Source organism: Lissotriton vulgaris, chromosome 2_2, assembly GCF_964263255.1.
Source record: "Lissotriton vulgaris chromosome 2_2, aLisVul1.2, whole genome shotgun sequence".
Taxonomy (NCBI): Eukaryota; Metazoa; Chordata; class Amphibia; order Caudata; family Salamandridae; genus Lissotriton; species Lissotriton vulgaris.
The window spans coordinates 170778311-170797765 of NC_141688.1; positions in this window are offsets into that span (position 1 = coordinate 170778311).

Consider the following 19455-nt stretch of genomic DNA (forward strand, 5'->3'; position numbering starts at 1 on the left):
ATAACGAATGAAAGAATGGGGTGACAAAGTACAAATATATAGTTTTCCAGTGCCCATCATAGCCTCACTGGAACACGTTCCTATTGTCCATCAATACATTGGCACTCTTGAGTTTTGGTGATGGAGCTTGCTCTGTGCTAAACTTGTATCCCATGTCTATCACATTGGTATACTTGCGTGGTATACTTAGATCTGTTCAATGTTTAAACAGTGCACAAGACTCCCATCAAACTTAAGTAACTCTTTTGGTACGATAACAAAGCACACCTTAACTTACACAGTCCATCCCTAACAAATATTTTTTCTGTTTTGGTGCACTGTCTATCAGCCAAGGGCCAAGTTGTACCTAGTGGCCCCTGGCACAGAATGGTCAACAAATAAAGGCTCCTGAATAGCTTGTATTCCCAGAGGAACCACTGCATTCAACACATCATCACTCTGTTTGTGACCACGCCAGTTGGGCATCACGGAATGGGACAAATTGATGCACCGTCTTGCACTCGGAGTTCCCGATGCCATTTTTACCCACTGGGCATAACGCAAAGGTAGAGAGACCCAGCGACAATGGGTCACATGGATCCAGTTCTTACAGCTGGCAACTTTCACTGCGGTGCACGTTACTAAAAGGACTAGCTCTGGCCCCTTTCACCACTGTTCCAAACTCTTCTTCTGCTAAAGATTCTTAATCTATATGAAGACTTCAGGCTGATTATCATGACCGGGTCCCTCTGGCATGAAAGGCAGGGAGTCCTGGACCTGTTGGTGAATAGAATGTAAACTTTCTGTTAAGTGGCCAAGATAATCCAACAACACAGGGTACTCAATATCGGAGAACAAACAAGGTCGCGGGAGGGCCCATACATTCGCAGGGTGTCCAAACACGGTCTCATACAGTGATAATATTGTTCTTGAATGAGCAGTAACTCTTGTTGACAAAAGTGCTAACTGTAAAGCATCTGGCCATTGTAACCCTTTCATCTCCCAAACTTTTGCCAGTTTCAGCTTAAGAGTACCATTGTACTTCTCGACCAAACCCGCTGAATGTGGATTGACAGCATGAAATGTTGGTTTATGTGCAGACCTTCACAAATCAATTCAATTACTTTTGCATTCAAATTACTTACGTTATCATTCCAGCTCACTCAGGGCAAGCCACAATGAGGAAAGAACTCTTTTAGGAGTACCTTTGCAGTGGTCATGGCCATATTGCCTTCAGTGGGGTAAGCCTTGACCCATTTACTGAATCCACATGTAACCACCAAAATGTACATGAAATTATTGCATCCTTCCAACTCTATATAGTCATTTTGAACGACCTCAAAAGGAGAAGTGGGTGGTGCAAAGTTATCAGGGGCGTAGGGGTACCTATCCCAGTATTATTCATCATTCATACCATGAAGTGTTTCACTAAGTGTGCAGCTGTCTTAGAGATATTGTCATTCTGCCATATGGGGTCTAACAATTTACAAATGCCATTGGCACTAATATGGGCTAGACCGTGGGCCATAGTAACCACAAGAAGAACATATGCATCTGACAACATCCATCTGTTTCCCTGATTTATCAATCCAAAATTCTACATAATTCAATTGTGCTGTAATTTCCTGCCACACTGCTAATTGTTTTATTGTGGCTTCACTTTGTATCTGGTTTACACTTTCAAGAGCATCTTTAAACATAACTTCAGTAACCCACCAAGCAGACCTGCTACAACATTATTTGAATTTTTATCCGGGCCATTTCCTTAGCTCTCCTGTGAGCAAAAGCATTTTCCCTCCCTGCATCATTGGTGATATTCCTGTGAAAAGTACACTTTACTATTCCCAACTTCTTAGGAAGAGTCAAAGCAGACAAAAGCCTCAGTATAAGGTGTCCATTTTGGATTTTTGTGCGATGGGAAGTAAGGAACCCTCTCTCACGCCAGAGTCACCCAAAATTATGCACGACCCCAAAGGCATACTGGCTATCAGTATGAATATTGACAACAAATCCTTCACTCATTTTACAATTTCGAATCAGGGCACAAGCTTAGCCGTTTGAGCCGACTGATAAGGGACCAGTGATGTCTCTACTAATGTACACAGTATGATAATAGCAAAAGCTGCACTTGTAGTGCCATCTGGTAATGTAAAACAAGAGACGTCAACATATAGTTCCCTTTGTGGGTCAAAAAAAAGGAACATCGGTTAAGTCTACCAGTCCTTTCATCTCTTCTTTCATCCGGAAGATACAGTCATATTTGTCAACTTCATCAAGCTCAGAGGGAAGGGGTAGTATTGGGGTTATATTTAGAGTAGCTCCTTCTGACAAGGGCACCATTAGTACCCCCTGCTGCTGCACTGCTGAAATAGGGAGACTTTCCTCCGAATAAACCATGTTTTTCTCAATAATCCATAGTAATCATTGAAATCCAGTAAAGTAATCAAATTTATCGCAGTTTATTAAATCAATCCGGAGACATAATACATATAATACATAAACAAAATAATTTCTATTCTCAATTGAAGGTTCCCAGCCCCTCCTATTTTGCCAGAGTTGCTCTTCCAGCACTACAACATGACGTTCTGGAATTGCTTGGATAAGCTTTGCAGAAGAGTGCTGTTCACACTATCCACCTGACAACAGACATGTGGACCAGTTGCCAAGCCACTGATTACATGTGCATCACAGCACACTGGGGGCATATTCTCAAGTATCGATTTCCAAGTTATCCACACTTTATCGCAGCTACAATAACAATAAATGTATCTCCCCATTCACAAGCTGGTGCTACGAGCCCATATCACCAGGTTTCCTGCGATAGCAGCCGCAAAAAACATTGTTACAGATGACCCCGGCAACTATCGCTAATGAGATGCAGAGTAGGCGTTCCAGTGCAAAAAGCCACGACAACACCACGTCACAACATTCTCAACGACCAGCCAGATTTGCGATAAGATTGCCAAACAGGCGATAAGGCTCAATAGCAGCAGGAAATCACCCTGGTGTAAAGTCGGATGATAGCCTGCAATGGAAAAGGGATCCTAGGCCAGAGCCACGCCTGAAGGGCATCAGATGCCATGGATCCACTGACCATGCAGCTGGAAGCCCCAACAGGGCTACAACACCCACCGCCACCATCCCCAGGACCCCACCTCCAAAGACCCCCACCCGGGCACAGGCATATCACATCAACTTCACGAAATCATGTACAAAATAATTTGCCTGATGTCACACAATCACAACAGGCAACATGCATGTGTCATCACAAAAATGAGCATCACACATTCACCTCTGAATTACCAAACAAAACAATTTATTAAAAAAACCTCAAAACAACAACTTTGAAGACTCATGGCGGGCCTCTTCGGGAACATCTGTAGGTCACTGCCTGTAAGATAAAATTCCAGATAAGAAGGTGTGTCATGCGCACATCATAGGACAGAGAGAGAGCAAAAGAGAGAGAGAGAGATACAGAGAGCGAGAACGAGAGGGAGAGAGAGAAAGACGTAGAGGGAGATAGGGAGAGAGAGAAAGATGGAAAGAGAGAGAGAGACACACAGTGAAAAGAAAAGAAAGAGAGATAGGGAGAGAGATTGCAGAAACTGTGCACCCAGGCCTCACTGCTCACCTGCTGGCAAAAGTGTGTCTCCAAACAAGTGCCGGTATTTACTGCAGTTCACCAGGTCCATCATCTGAAACGGATCCCTCATCTGAAAGAGATTTCAGATACATGAATGGCAGAGTACATACTATTGCACATGCAATCATCGCCTGTCCATCTCCGCACAACCAGGCAGCTGCACCCCAGTCCCTCCCGTCACCCAGCGGTACATCCCCACCCCTGCACACCCAGGCAGCTGCCTCCCAGCCCTCCCACCACCCTGCGGTGCATGCCTGTCGCTGTTTACCCAGGCCGCTGCACCCCAACCCCTCTTGCCACCCAGTGGTGCATGCCTGCCCGTGCGCACCCACACAGCTGCACCCCAGCTCCTTCCGCTGCCCAGCGGTGCATGCACACCCCTGTGCACCAAGACCTCACTGCTCACCTTCCGCCACCGGCGTGTCTCCAAGAGGGTCCAACACATGCCGGTGCAAACCCCAAGCTTGGGGCCTACGAACGTCGAACCCTCGCCATCATGCAGCCCCGCTCTGCTGGCCACCAAGTCTCATGCTTTATTCTGGGTCTTGATTACGCTATTACAGAAAGCATTTCAGTGCACATGGCATCATCGCAGGCTGCACACCTGCTCAGCCCTTGAGGGGCCACTAACTCTGTGACTCATGAGGCAATGCCACATGGCAGTAGGCCAGCACTGCCCACTGGCTCAGGCCTACACTGCGGTCCAGCAGGGCTCACAACAATTGACACCAGTCCAGACCACCAGGATGGGTCATCATCGCAGGCTGCACACCTGCTCAGCACTTGAGGGGCCACTAACTCTGTGACTCATGAGGCAATGCCACATGGCAGTAGGCCAGCACTGCCCACTGGCTCAGGCCTACACTGCGGTCCAGCAGGGCTCACAACAATTGACACCAGTCCAGACCACCAGGATGGGTCATCATCGCAGGCTGCACACCTGCTCAGCACTTAAGGTGCCCCTACCTGAGGGCAGTGAAAGTCACCGTCTCATGGTGGTGTGCGTGTGCCGGACACAGTGTATCCGTTGCCATCAAGTCTCTGCCCCAAAAGTCATCGACACTCCATGATTGAGTATAGTGGTGCAGATGCCATCATGTCACCTGTGGCCCTGGAAAATGTGATATGGCAGGGCCCTAGGCCCTGATGCATAAATGAGAACCACACAGATACACCAGAGAGACAGTGGAAATGGCGACAAGCACATGCGCCCGGCCTTTTTTATTGGGAGGGTCACATGTCCTGTTAGGCATGTACTGGATGGGTGTGGTATGGTACAAACCAGCCATGAGGGAGTGGCTGTGGCATGCTGACAACTAGACCTGTGATCTGGAGAACAATACAGGCTAGACCTGGGATATGTAGAGTTGTCGCCCCCCCCCCCCCCGTGAGAGTAAGCGGAGTTGGCTGGCCTGGCAAATGCCAGTCCAGCTTCAGGGTTTGAACAATTACCCCGGGGTTCTAGGCGTGGTTCCGTACTGGGCTGGACAGAGAAGTAACTAATGCGCGTGTCTCTGTTGTTGTGTCTGGGCCACACAGACCGCAATCGGCAATGTGTCACCCTGTGACCCAAGTCAAACGTCATGAGCAACATGGACGTAAGGCGGAATCTTTGACCCTACATACATCCATACTTCCATACATGAAAGATCATAGACATGACACATCTGAGTGATTATGAATGTTTAATGCACATTCAGTGGAGTGATGCAGCTGGAGCAGTACAGGGCCATGCTAACCCCACTTTACAATGTTGGCCCGTGAAGGGCCAACCAGATTCCTTCTGGGAATGACAAGTCCAAAGATGAGGAAAAGTTCAGTCCGCAATCTGATTGCTGTGTCAGTGGCAATCAAACAAAATATGGCAGTCCATGTCAAGGTCCAAGGTGAGTGTCGCAGAGTGTATAGGGGGACCTTGAAGGTTATGATGCTGAGGGCAGAACCAAGCATAAACAGGCCCTATGGCAGAGATGCTTGGTACTGTGTCCTTCTTACCATGATGGCAGATTAATTTGCATCTTTGTCCTCTGCTGTTTCATGCGCCTCACGTGTGGGTGGTGATGTTCTGTCTCCCACACAGTGTGGCAGTGACACATCAGTGGACGGAGGAGGAATGTCTGCCGCACTGTGTAGCACTGACACTGCAGGGGTGGAGAGGTGGATGTAATGGTAGCAGCAGCATGCATCAGCGCCAGACCTTGGGGCAGCAATGCCATGAGGATGGTCCTGAGGTTATTGAGGAACCCAGCTATCTCGCGCTGGTGTGCAGCTGTGGCATCCGCTCTTTGTGCCTGCTTCCACTCCATGGCCTCCATTAACTTCTGCATGTGTCCCAACTCCTGCTTGACATCTCGAGAGCCACTCTGACTGGACAGTTGTTCTAGTCTCTGAGTCAGGGCTCCAGCGATGACAGCAATGGTCCATTGGAGAGCATGAAGCAGACTATGGGTGTCTGTGTCATGTGCTTATCTAGGTTCCTGATCGATACTGTGACCTTATGCCCCTATTCGGCTATAAATCCATTTATTCCCTATATTGGCATAACCGTTCAAGTACGATTTTCTGTAAAGTCATCTCTGGCCTCACACGAGCAGAGCCACAGAGCCACATTCCAGCATGACTCTCTGCTACTTCCTTTGCGACCAATTAGTGCAATGACAGAGCAGCAGTCACTATCTGATATTCCTAGATAACACTCCGAGTTCTTCAACAAGATAAAAACTTAGCAAACCTGGAAATCCCCGCTTGCTATGTTTTGATTAGTAATAGAACTCTAATGAGCAACTGATAGCTGCCACTTCCTAGTGACATCTTTAATTGACGTCTTATGTCCAGCAAACTTGCGTCAAACCCGGCACCTGTCAGGTATAAATATTACCAACGTTGCCTTAAGCAATGCGAAGCTGTGAGCTGTGAGAGCGAAGCTAACTGCTGTTGAGCGTTGCCTGTCGCTGCAGCCTGCTATCCTGTGGTGGTGAAGCTACTGATTACCATTATCGCCGCTACAGCGCGAACTATGGTGCAGTACGCTTGAGGAGCCGTGCAGCCGTCCTCTGCGAAGACATCCAGCCCAGCTGCCCGCGGACGCTGTCACCCCTCCTTCCTCCAGACGCGCTGAGAGAAGCCGCTGCCTTTCTCGTGCAGAGAAATCCAGTCCCGGCGCTTCCAGTTTACCCTCGCAGGTGACTGGGATATCGAGAGAGACCCCTGAAGGAGATACCAATCCTCCATCATTCTATTCAGAGGTATGGTGTTGACTAAACCCTTAGAAGAGAATTCTTGAAACAAACCTTGGCAAAACCAACTTAACTTAAGCTACTCACTTACTCCCCTTCTCACGTGTTAGGCCTAGGTCAGGCACACTGGGGTAGGCTTAGTTAGAAGCACCAGTTGAGTATGTTAGCCTAATGTATATATGACTGTATATATGTTTTATTACTTTTAAACCATTGTATGGCTAAGAAACCATATCAATGCTTTTACAGTTCTATTTCACTATTCTTATCTTACTGTACGTACTTTTCATAATAACAGTTATTGCAATTGTGGCAATACATTTCTCTTGTATGAGAAGAAAGACTGTTCAATAAATGTTAACCTTTATTGATACACGCCCGTCTCTCTATTCTCTACATACCGTGAAAGTAAACTGCACCAGACTGACTGAGTGAAATCTATGTCTATTGTTTCACACGACCCTAGAGATCGACTCTTGATCTGAGGAGCAAAGTTGTCATGTTGCACGGTTGTTGGAAAGCTGAATCCCTTCTTGTCTGTGCCAAGGAAGCTGATCACTTCCTATGCAGAGAAGAAAGTTTCCAGTGACCTCTGAGCTAGTTGGTAACACAACCCAATTAAGTTTAGCATAGTCAGTGGAGACCTGGAATATCCGCAGTTCCACGTCGATACTACTGTTTATGTTATTCCAATGCGCAGGGCCTAGTGGGAAACTAGGAACTACACTACATGGCGCCCAACGTTTGGTAAGGCGATAAACTAACGTAAGACTTGTAGAGTAACTCAGTCGTGCATATTTCACACCCCTTTCTCCCGTAAATACTCCAATAGACGTCTGGAGTGGGTGAAAGGTTAAAATCCGCCCGACCTTAGTAGGAAGAGATTCCTATGTAAAGCTCTGGTTTATTCAACGTTGAAGGATACAGTGTTCCAAAATATTGTGCATCTAATCTTTGTCTCCTTGGAGACCTACTCTGCAAACCTGCATTTTTTGAAATGTCAGTAGAAAACAACGGCACCACTGGGGCCGCAGTAGATGCGACTCAGCAAGGTCCCGAATACACAGACCCGGGTGCTATTATCATCCCGGTCCAGTTAAGAAGATCTATAACTTTAAAACTTATAGAAAACGGACTGCCACCTCAAGGTGGTACAGTAATTTTCGTGATAGAGGCTCACGAGTATCGGCAGACAGAGGTATTCTATTCATGGATAAACTTTCCAGCGGTAAACGCTATAACACAAGAGTTTCACTATTACAAAATAGAGGAACCTCCGGATGAGTACGCCCCTTTCGAGGAGGTTGAAATTCCACTTAAATTTCAAGAGCACCTGCTCTGGTTTAATGGCGCCCTAAAACACAATGATCACATAACCAGGCTCGGTCCACTAGGTAGACCAGGAGCCACGTGGCCGGTTCTAGCCAGCTACACACCACATCCTGACATTGCAAAAATGTCTAGAGAAGAGCTGTTAGCACAGCTAAACACATTAATAAAAATACATAGGCAATTAGTCCAATATGTAATACGGACTGCAACAGTCCAGCCAGCTGTTAATTCACACCAGCTGACCCCTCATCAGGGGAACACAAATAAAATTACACCACAGAACATACAGTCATGTCTTGGTAAAACACCCGTAAAACGGGAACAAATTCCTTTCTGGTTAGCCCAGAAAATCACTCAAATAGAGGCAGTATTTCCTGATACTACCCCTATTGAGAAACACAGAATCTTGACCATCTGCCTTCCTATGGGAATCGCACCACACATGGAGGACTGCGACACTTGGGGTACAGTCTTTGCTTCCATTTACACAAAAACACACGGTGTTCCGTCTATGGCGGTAATACCAGACGTGTTAAAACAGATTCAAAATGAATTCGGTCCAGAACCAGCTTTAAATCTAGGTATGAAATTACTGAAAGACTTCAAGCAGGTCACGGCTATATTATTAGCCAATGTAAAGGGAGAAGCAGCATCTGTGGCGATTCGCCAGAAGTTGAGGGAAACAGATATAAAAGATCCTGTTGAACTTGCAAAAATCATAGAAAAATGCTATGAAGAATTAGGTAGAGACAGCTTGGGTGGAAAACCAGTTAAGCCCCAACTGCTCGAAAATCCTGAAAAATTATTTATTAAAAATAATTTAAACACTCCTAAAAAGAGCTGGGATGGAAATAAACAATCCACTCCCAAGGAAAAAGTTTTCCAGTCCAGAGGAAGGTCTCCTCGACGGAGGGAAAGAACTCCGACTCGAGAACGCCAGTCTCCCCAACGGGAGCCCTCTGAGAAAAGATATAACCTTAGAAATAGGGATAATATAAAAAAACCTGATAGATATCAAAGTATTGATACACGTCCCTCTCGATCTTTTCCACAGAATTCGGAAAGAAGAGGACGGTCAGACCCAGGAGAGCACACCAAGTCCAAAGACAAGGAACCTGCTCAAAATAAGAAATCTCAATTTCAGAAAAAGAAGGTAGCCAGTATTAGAGTAATCAACCATGCCGAGAATACTGAGGACACAGTTGAAAAACGGGGAGTGGGCATTGACAATGTTGGACAGTGCAGCAGAGATCAGTATAGCGCGCAAGAACTTGATGAGTCATCTGGAGACAGTGGACACGAATGAATACATTCAGGTTGAAACTGCCGACGCCAGACTTAGCGAGCCCCATAAAATATACGAAATAACATTGCGTATAGAGGGTGATAAGACTAGGAAAATTAAGGGTCTGTTTTGGGATAAGCTCTCAAAAGGCTATGATATTCTGTTAGCTGAAAAAGATTGGCCCCCGGAGTTTGTCAGGGAGTGCCCTCGTGGCGAAGAAGTGATTATGCCTGCCTTCTCGAATCACATTCCGATTCATAAAAAATACACATATGCAAGGAAATGGGCAGTAGCCCAGGCACCTGCATTGTATAAAAATCATGTAGGATGGGATGAGGATTCACCTCCTCACAAAATCCAACTAAAAAGTGAACCAACTGCCCAACGGCAGTATCCCATAAAGCAAGAAGCTAAAAAACAGGTCAGGGAGATCTTAGATCAACTTGAGTACCAGGGGGTGATTGAAACATGCACCTCTCAAATGAACAATCCTTTGTTTCCTGTCTCCAAGCCAGACAATTCATATCGTCTAGTTTTGGACTACAGACACCTTAATACATGTTGCAAAACTTTTGCAGTACAAAACTCGCATAGTGCAGCCCTAATGAATAACATAGTTAGGAAAAAATATAAAACGACATTAGACATTTCTAATGGTTTCTTTTGTCAAAACATTGCACCAGAAAGCAGATACTTGACCGCTTTCTCCGCATTTGGGTCACAGAAAAAATTCTGTCGACTCCCACAGGGGTTCAAGAACAGCCCAGGACTATTCTCAGCTAGGGTAACAGAGTTACTACAACTCTATGATGATGAAGCATTATCTTACGTAGATGATATTTATCTCACAGACGACGACTTGGATACTCACTTGAAAAGAGTGAACACCATTATACTTGGGTTCGCAGCAGAGGGTTACAAATTCAACTTTAAAAAGTCTCGAATTGCCCATCTGACAGTACTGTTTTTAGGGTACGAATTATCAAGTGAAGGGAAAAGCCTAGCGGACAACTTCTTAGAGAAGTGCGCTGTACTCCAAGCTCCAAAAACGCTGAAGAATTTACAATCAATACTAGGTTTTCTGAATTTCGGAAGAACTTACATCCTAAATTACGCAGAGAGGGTTAAACCTCTCTACGAACTAATAAAACCTGATTTAAAACAAATCAATTGGACTCAAAAACACACAGAAATTTTGAGATCACTGCAAACAGACATGTTAGCAAAAACAAAATTAGATACACGTGACAACACACGTGATCTTGTAATCCGAGTCATCCCAGGAAGATGCGGATTCACGTACCTAACCTCTAATGAGGGAGAAAAGGTACCTATTTCAATAAAATCTCACTGTAAGCAGAAAGAACATTCAGTCGCACAGAAAGAACTGTGAACGCAGTGCAAATCGCATTAGCAAATGAAAGAGAACTAGCACACGGCAAACGGATTAATATCCTTACAGCGGAATCCGCCTTCGAGGCGCTATTCAGCCCAGTAAACCTGCCTACAGTGTCACTGGATCCAAAATGGATACAGTGCATAGATTCTCTAGCAGCGGAAGACGTGAAATACTATTTCGCCCCGCAATACGAAGAACTGAATGATTTAGAATATGAAGAAGAATATCCTCTGCCAATCGAAATCCTGCCTCTCCCACAATACGCATGTATAATCTATACAGATAGCTTTGTACAGCATTTCAACGTAGAGAGAAAATCCTACGATGCAGCATGTGCGATCATTAAAGGTCGTTGGCTGTGCGGTAAATTCAGACCGAAAGTAACAAAAACTGAATCAGTAAAGTACTGTTCCGTTCAAAGAACTGAGATCAGATCTTTAAAGATGGCGCTCGAAAATGCAGAACGCGAATTCCCCACACTTATCGTGTGCGATTCTCATTTTTGCGTCAATTCTTACAACAACAAACTGCAGAGTTGGATCGAAAACGACTACAAAGATGACACAGGTGCCACAATAAAGCATAAATTGCTTTGGGAACAGGTAGCTCTTTTACACAAAGAACTACAAAAGACTCACGTGATTCACGCACAGAGTCTTCAACGTGATGGCGTTCACGTTGCAGGGAATTCATTGGCTAATACAGCCACCACGGAAGCAACTAAACCGGCTTCCGTAGCCACAAAAAAGCGTACAGATAAGTATATAGACGGGGAAACTATGCTAGCAGTAAAAACGACCGTAAAAGGCGACTGTGCAGCACTACCCGTAAACTATCCACTCAATTATGCATACATAATCGATGCAAACTCCGTTCCTTTTGCTCGAATCCCTGGAGTGGGGGATAGAGTAATTCCAAACAGGAGCAGGAGGGGCTTCCTCCTACTGGAAGCACACATGGGGTTGGGTCTGAAACACCAAACAATCAAAGCCTCTCTGAAAGAATTGCAATCAGAGTATTGGTGGCCAGGAATGAGTATAGATATTCAATGTTTTGCTCAAAATTGTGAAGACTGCAACAGAGATCGCAGTAATAAACAGGCCAGTGTAGTTTCAGGATCCCTTCTAGACAGCATAAGGCGGTCTATCTGCGCAATCAAAGAAGAAAAGCGCGTCCCAGTGTACAACGTTTAAGACGAAATGCACTTAAAAAATGAGGCCACCAGCACTCGGCTGACGCCTAGAACTGTTATAAAAGATTAGCGAGTCCATATCGGCACATACGCAATTACCACGTTCCATTCTGACCAGGGTCCTGCTTTCAGCTCTCGAGCCTATAAGAGGGCCATGGCCGGCATGGAAATTGGGTTGCGGTATTCTTGTCCGTCGCACAAGTGTGGTAGAAAGAAAAAACCGGGACATAAAGCAATCTATAACAGCGAAGGTATTAGGTTCAGGCGCTGGGTGGGTCAAACATTTAATAAGTGTCCAGACTAGTCTTAACAACATGCCAAGAAATTCTCTAAAAGGTTTCAGCCCATACGAACTATTGTTCGGAATAAGAATGCGCGTTCAGGACCTCGATAGTCAGATGTCAGTGGTACAAAAAGAAACAAAGCAGTTTGAAGTAAAAGACCGTTTGGCTGTTTTACAGGAACTGAATGAAACAAGAAAATCATTAAGCAACCTAAAGTTAAAGCAACAGCCAAATACCACTGACGAGGCACCACCCGCAACAGCCCCAGCAAGGCCTGTCTGGATTCCAAAGATTGGGGATCTAGTCAGAGAAAAGATCGCGGTTAAGAAGGAATTTGGGCCTTCTTACAGAAAAGCAGTACCTGTCTTGGCAGTCACCGGAACAAGATCAGTTGTGCTACCGCCCCTTGCTGGTAAAAAGGAGAACAGAGTCGTGTCCATCGATCTGGTAAAACCACAAGCATGTGGCCTATAATCAACAGTAGGCCCAGTGGACTCCCAAGAAACAACAGAATACCCAAACTTGCAACAATCCAAGAGGTTCAAACTGAAAGACTAATCACATTCGATCAGCCTGCAGTGCACAATGAAGGACTATGCAATAATGCCATGGAACTCGTGCCTCTTGAAACACAGATTGAAACAGTTCGTCAAGAAACAGCACCAGTCTACAATGATGTGGCATCAGAAAGTGCTACCGAGAGACAGATTGAAAAAACAATCCCATCAATTGACAGAACTGCCTCTGGTTATTTCATCAACTTCGACAACTTCTCTGAAGATTTAAACGACCCGGAAGTGATGCCAGAAACAAAAAAGTCTTTTAAAGAAAAAGCAACGGAACTCTTTCATCAACTGAAGGAAATCTACCTTGTTTCCCCTTGGCTAGAGTTCTGGTTTGGTCTAGGTGTATTTTTCCTCCTGCTTTGGCTCATCATGGTACTGTGTTTGGGAAAATTCATTGAAGGAAAATATATTACAATGGACACAGCAAGTCAGAACATCAACCTAGTCCTGAAACCACACAGATCATCCCACGTGAAGAAAAGAGAACTGTCAACAGTAAATGTCACAGCAATTCCAATACCTGGTGGGGTAGTATGGGAGAAAACAGACTATGAGATCTATGGTCCGGTAGAAATCCTGAAGTATCCTCATCAACTAAAGGTTTCCTTAAGTGACTTTGTTACACCTAGTACATTCTCTGATGATTGGGACTTTAACAGTATTAATGACATGATGTCTGATTTAGTAATGTCAGCTAGATTCACAGATCATGATTATTTACAAGGTTCATCTAGTTATGAGCAGTTATTCTGTTACACCCACTATGGGGATCATTACTTGCATAAATCTGCACAGCCTAGAAATGTTTTTATGTATAATCAATGGGAACATTGTTCTACACCACCTAAAAGCAGTTCTAAAGCATTTTTTGAGAAATTCAAATATTTTTCAGGGTTTAACACCAGTGATGCAGACACGTTTTATTATAAACTGTTAGATAAAACAGGAATGAAAACAATGCTGACAAATTCTAAATTGATATATTCAGAAGCATTTTATGACAAAATGATGACATTTGGTTTTGATTATTGGAAAAATAATATTGAAACGAAATCAATTTGGGGTACAAAAGATTGGCAGGTGCAAGGCATAGAAGCACTGTTTAGAACCTGCATGATACCTGAACAAATGTTATTTTTAAATGACACTGTACACCAAACATCTTGTCTTGGCCTAGCTAAGAACAAAGACCTTAAAACACCGTCTATTCCAAAGCCAATAGCAGAAAATGCAACTGCAGATAATGAGTTAGACGTGTCACACATTTTACATTTCAACAGAACACATCCTGATTGGAAAAAATGGTTAATCTGGCCTACAGACACAAATAGCTGTCAAGATAGGTTCCTGAATAAAACACAGGGTTTAAAAATGACCAGATTAGACTCAAGATATTCCCAGAGACAACATCCAGGAATTATAACCACATACAGTGTAGGCAAACTCTGCCTAGAATGGCTAACTTCATCCACACTGGCTGAAATTAAGCAACACTTGTCTTTGTTAAAAGATGGTGCTGATTTGCGCGATTTCATTCTTGGACCACGCAAACAGCGTAATAAGCGTTTCATAGCGACCAGTATCTATGCTGCTTACAACGAGGCTTGGAAAGTAAAGCAAATTGAAACTGCTGAAAAGATACGAGAAATTGATCGTATTAATTTGGAAAAATCACTTTCTGTAGTTGACAATGGGTTAATGACTCTGTCTTCCAGAATATATTCTTTGGACAATATTGTATCCTCTGCCTTTGATGTGATAGACAGAGATTTGCTAATGTTACAACATGGCCAGTCTCAATTACGCTCTATTATAGAATTAGGCTGGACGCTGCAAAATCTTCGTTCAGGCTATGTGCCTTGGCGTCTGATAAACACAACGTCATTATTTTCCATTTTTAACCTTACTGATAAACAGATCAGTTTGGCACAGAAAGGAGCAGACTATACAATCTTGAGCATCGAGAAACTCGAGAGATTATCATTGACAATGTCAGAGAGCCCTGTCATTGAATGGATAATACACGGAATTATCACAATTCCGATAACAACTTTCCGCTTTAAAAAATGCCTTGAATACATACCTGCTGGCCAGTATGAACAATTGGGTAAGGGATATGTTAAATCCGAATGGAAATTACCATACACTCATTCTTGCTATAGTGACAGCGACAAAAATGTATTTCTTAGTGGTGACAACTGTAAACACTCACTAAGCGGTATACTTTTGTGTCAGGGTATTAATTTACACGGAGCATGCGATGGCAATTCAAACAACCTTTCATGCCACCAGCTAGTCACACCTGCAACTCAGATAGAGCCCTTCTTTATGCAACTCGCAAACGGGAGTTACATTCTAAGAACGGATCACAGGTGCTGTGGCCTCGCGCCCGGACTAAGTTATCTAGTAGAAGTAACGTCCATGGTCAAATGTTGTATGCAAGCATTGTTTCCGAGCGGGCCTCCAGACACAGTGACTCCCCTCTGGCCTCGTCTGAATCTCTATTCTATACGAATTGATACATTAAGCAAAATGAAATCTGTGCTTTTACAGACAACAGTGCCTATAACGTCATCTAAAGAGACGTATGATCTTCTAGTCGCAAGGACGGCTACTGAGGTCCATGACCTTTTATCAACAAATTGCCCCGTGCATTTCGTACAAATACTCGAGCAACTCCTTAACATGTCTAGTGCTACAAGCATCCCAGGCATATTTAAGACAGTCTTTACGGGACTGCTAACACCCTTCCGGGCAATTTTGGGAATCTTTCCTAATTTTGTGCACTCCATCTTTGGTGGTATTCCACTATTTTTTGGACTCATCGCAGGGATTCTATTTTTGACCCTCCTGCTACGTTATGGCAAGCCTCGGCTCAGACATAGCTCCCATGGGAATGGAAGAAACAATCCTAGCAATGCGCTACAGGGACAGGATAACTAACGTCCTCGGATTGGCCAGGCTGAGAGATCTAAACATGACCTGGTTCCTTTCATTCAGACCGATATGGCAAAATTGCATTTTACCTGTGCTACGGTGTATGCTTTGCGGCGAGGAATGCGTGTTGGACATCTGTCTTTCACTTCCATCAGCAGTACCAATGGACGTCGATACTTTGCTAAGTCCAATAACGGCTCACGCATTGTGTTGTCCCCAGCGGCTACCAATCCTGATGACGGCATTCGTGGAGACTCCTGTACTACAGCCAAGTGGTAACAGTGGAGCGAGTGACAAAAGCAACATCATCCAGGTACAACGTTCTGTGAGCATTGCTGATCCTGCATTCGATGACAGCAATCATTCTCACACCTGCCAAGTTTCAGCGCTATCTAATTTGGTTGAACTATCACCTGATTTTGTAGACCAATTCTTTGCGAGCCTGTCTGATACGATGTTCTCACCCATAGAGAAACAATAACTTTTGAGAAGCTTTCCGACACACAGCGTTCCCATGAACTCTGAATTCGGCCTTCAGTTTTGATCAACAAAAACTGCCAGGAGCTTTGGTAAACTGATTTTTCTTTGAATTGGACAATTTTTTTAAAAATATTGACCCTCTCTTTTTGGCACGAACAATTCTTTGCTTAACGTAAAAACTATTCTTAGAGAACAGAAGCTTCACACTTCTATTTCTAAACTCATCTAGAGACATAACAACATAACACCAGCCTCTAGCACACATGTTATTACAATGCATTTTTATGTGATGATTTATCTCGCATTTCTTCTGTCAGAGATACTTCATGTGTAATTCTTTTTGCATAATCGTTCATTGACTTCATATGCAATACCTTTTGAATGATTACTATGCTTTAAAAAACGTACAGTACCTAAATTCCATGTATTACAAGTACGCCTATTTCGAATGCATTTATGTATTTTGGGGTGGGCTATGTTACACAATGTTACACATGCATCTAATTGCTTAGTTTTAGTAATTTTGATGGACATGAATTCGTGGAGTGGGTGTCATGTGCTTATCTAGGTTCCTGATCGATACTGTGACCTTATGCCCCTATTCGGCTATAAATCCATTTATTCCCTATATTGGCATAACCGTTCAAGTACGATTTTCTGTAAAGTCATCTCTGGCCTCACACGAGCAGAGCCACAGAGCCACATTCCAGCATGACTCTCTGCTACTTCCTTTGCGACCAATTAGTGCAATGACAGAGCAGCAGTCACTATCTGATATTCCTAGATAACACTCCGAGTTCTTCAACAAGATAAAAACTTAGCAAACCTGGAAATCCCCGCTTGCTATGTTTTGATTAGTAATAGAACTCTAATGAGCAACTGATAGCTGCCACTTCCTAGTGACATCTTTAATTGACGTCTTATGTCCAGCAAACTTGCGTCAAACCCGGCACCTGTCAGGTATAAATATTACCAACGTTGCCTTAAGCAATGCGAAGCTGTGAGCTGTGAGAGCGAAGCTAACTGCTGTTGAGCGTTGCCTGTCGCTGCAGCCTGCTATCCTGTGGTGGTGAAGCTACTGATTACCATTATCGCCGCTACAGCGCGAACTATGGTGCAGTACGCTTGAGGAGCCGTGCAGCCGTCCTCTGCGAAGACATCCAGCCCAGCTGCCCGCGGACGCTGTCACCCCTCCTTCCTCCAGACGCGCTGAGAGAAGCCGCTGCCTTTCTCGTGCAGAGAAATCCAGTCCCGGCGCTTCCAGTTTACCCTCGCAGGTGACTGGGATATCGAGAGAGACCCCTGAAGGAGATACCAATCCTCCATCATTCTATTCAGAGGTATGGTGTTGACTAAACCCTTAGAAGAGAATTCTTGAAACAAACCTTGGCAAAACCAACTTAACTTAAGCTACTCACTTACTCCCCTTCTCACGTGTTAGGCCTAGGTCAGGCACACTGGGGTAGGCTTAGTTAGAAGCACCAGTTGAGTATGTTAGCCTAATGTATATATGACTGTATATATGTTTTATTACTTTTAAACCATTGTATGGCTAAGAAACCATATCAATGCTTTTACAGTTCTATTTCACTATTCTTATCTTACTGTACGTACTTTTCATAATAACAGTTATTGCAATTGTGGCAATACATTTCTCTTGTATGAGAAGAAAGACTGTTCAATAAATGTTAACCTTTATTGATACACGCCCGTCTCTCTATTCTCTACATACCGTGAAAGTAAACTGCACCAGACTGACTGAGTGAAATCTATGTCTATTGTTTCACACGACCCTAGAGATCGACTCTTGATCTGAGGAGCAAAGTTGTCATGTTGCACGGTTGTTGGAAAGCTGAATCCCTTCTTGTCTGTGCCAAGGAAGCTGATCACTTCCTATGCAGAGAAGAAAGTTTCCAGTGACCTCTGAGCTAGTTGGTAACACAACCCAATTAAGTTTAGCATAGTCAGTGGAGACCTGGAATATCCGCAGTTCCACGTCGATACTACTGTTTATGTTATTCCAATGCGCAGGGCCTAGTGGGAAACTAGGAACTACACTACATCTGTTAGGGACTGTGAGTGGTCCCCGATGGGACTTAGACACCCATGTATGGCATCCAGTTTGGCTGCCAAGCGGTCGAACCCCACCCGCACCTAGTCAGGCAGATTCTCCTGGCACCCCAACACATGATGTTGGAAGGCCATGTGTTATTTGGGGGGTCCTGGGAGGTAGCTGTGGTGATGGGTGCTGCATGCTGTGTGGTCTGTACAGGGGGTGGGGTCTCCTCGTGGCAGCTGGGCTGCCCTGTTCCTGGAGGTGGGGTGCGGAAGCTCTCCACGAGCTGTTGGAGGGTGTCAGAGTTGCAGCTGTGGTGGTCCTCCTCATTATCAGAGAGAGAGGTACAGTCCGCTCTGCAGGAGGTGTTAAATTTTCCTCTGCAATGTGAAGGGGAGATGCAGTTTAACATTGTGTTCACACGGATGTTGCCGCATTGTACATGTTTACATTCAGACTGAATGACAGTGTACAATGTGATTGTTTGCGGGTAACTGCCTATTTGATGCAGGGCAGTGGAAATTTAAACAACATTATGGATGTTATTACTTGTACATTATCAATTCACATTTTCCTGCAATGCCAAATGTCATTTGCCAGTTTCTACACACATGCGGCACCAGTTGTGTCCTGTGTTCTGTTGTGGAAGTGTTGCGGTCTGTACCACATCATTATCAATGCTGATGTGCTCTACATGTTAAGTGTTTGTGCTGCATTTTGGGGGAGTCGCCGCTGCAGTTCTGATTTTGCGACCCCCGTCTCCCATAAATGTGGTGTGTCTTTGACTTCTTTGCTTATACAGTGCTGTGATGTTGCATACTTGGGTACATTGGTCTCTTGGTGGGATTTGGGGGCCTGGGGCATGGTTTGTCTGCAAATATGCCCTACTTCATTGTGCATGTGTGCCATTGTGCTCATTTCCCCTGTCCCCCCAATCCCTAGTCATTACTCACCCGGGTGCTGTTGTGTCCGGTCATGTTGAGCAGTGTCCGGTCCCCCAACTCCTACCACTGTCTCCCCACTGATGACTGTGGACGCCATTTACCCCATCTTGTCAATCTCCTCC